Source organism: Triticum dicoccoides, chromosome 1B, assembly GCF_002162155.2.
Source record: "Triticum dicoccoides isolate Atlit2015 ecotype Zavitan chromosome 1B, WEW_v2.0, whole genome shotgun sequence".
Classification (NCBI taxonomy): domain Eukaryota; kingdom Viridiplantae; phylum Streptophyta; class Magnoliopsida; order Poales; family Poaceae; genus Triticum; species Triticum dicoccoides.
Window position 1 is genome coordinate 16,177,752 of NC_041381.1, and position 1,433 is coordinate 16,179,184.

A 1,433-nucleotide genomic window follows, 5' to 3' on the forward strand; every position below is an offset into this window, starting at 1 on the left:
GTATTTCTCTTCGAGCTCGAACTCGACTGCCTCAGCGATTATACAGGGGTGGAGTGGGTTTTATGCCCGCGAGCTCCGACATGCCGGGCCACGCTCGAACGTGCCCACTTGCCACTCGCCACGTCCCGCAGCGCACTGGCTCGCGCGCTCCGATCGCGCCCATACGTGATCGCCGCGGCCACGCTGCGCGCCCGACGCGGTCCACTCCCCCTAAACCTCGCTAAGACCCATGCAGCCACGCGCACACACGCACACAAGCTTGCTTCGGCTCGAGCCCGACACGGCCACCGCGCGCACGCACGCGCTCGCCGTGCCCGAAGCCTAGCCGAGGCTTATTTGCCCTACATACCTCGCCGTCGAACGCAGCCCAGACTCGTCCATCCCATCGTATTTCGTGTTGCTCAGCGACTGGTACCACACGCGCCGGCGGCTCCGCATCGCTCCCCCGTGCGTCTTCACTCCAACATGCTTCGTGGCTGCGTGCTCGGGCTCCCGCCCCTTCAAATTCTGTTGGCCTTATGTGAGCGCAGCCACACCAAGCCGGCCTCGATGAGCTACGTCCTTATCTTGTCATGCTTCGCGTGCAAGTTCGTGAGGATGCAACTGTTGGCTGGAGTTCCTGCCATCCTGCTCCATTGGAGAGCTACCCTCTGCTCCAGATTTTGTGTTTCATTTTGAGGATTTTCTACGTAAATAAATAAAATGCAAGGGTAATTTGAAATTAAAAAAACAGTGCGCACAGATTGCCCATCGCCTCAGCCACTGACCGTGGGTCTCCGCCACATTGGCATGCAATGCATGCATGGGATACGGCCGGATACGATAGAAAGCACCGTGTACGGATGGACAAGATAGAAGATCAGAAACATATATTTTACAAGCTCATGCACTAAACTGATCATTGCGTGCAAGTTCTATAACTTCTGATGTATTTACCTCTTTCTTACAGTGCTTTTTTGGAGAGTAGGGGGTATTCTTTATGCCGTAATCTTACTTCACATGCAACAAATCTTACCCCACGTGGTTCTCATCGTGGTGTTAACAAGCGCAAAACCAATTTGAGGACCGTAAGATTACCTCAATAACACTTTTTCCTTACGATGGATAGAGTCTGGTTCGTCTCAGTGCGTAGGTTGGCTGGGGTGAAGAATAAGAATTCTTCACCTAGGGTGACGAATAGTCAATCGCAATATATATACATGTCTGACTTGTTTCTCCATAGAGGACATAGCTGCCTACTTGGATATATTTGGCTTTTAAGGGCATCTCCAATGGAGAGGTGCTTAGAAAATAAATAAAAAAATAAAAAACCAAAGAAGTGGCGCCCATGTAGGAGTCTGCTCCTCCAACGCAGGAGCGGTTGTTTGAGCGCTAACAGAATTAATTTTCTACGTAAAGAATATCTATAGGGCCTGCCGCATGAGAAGAGAACG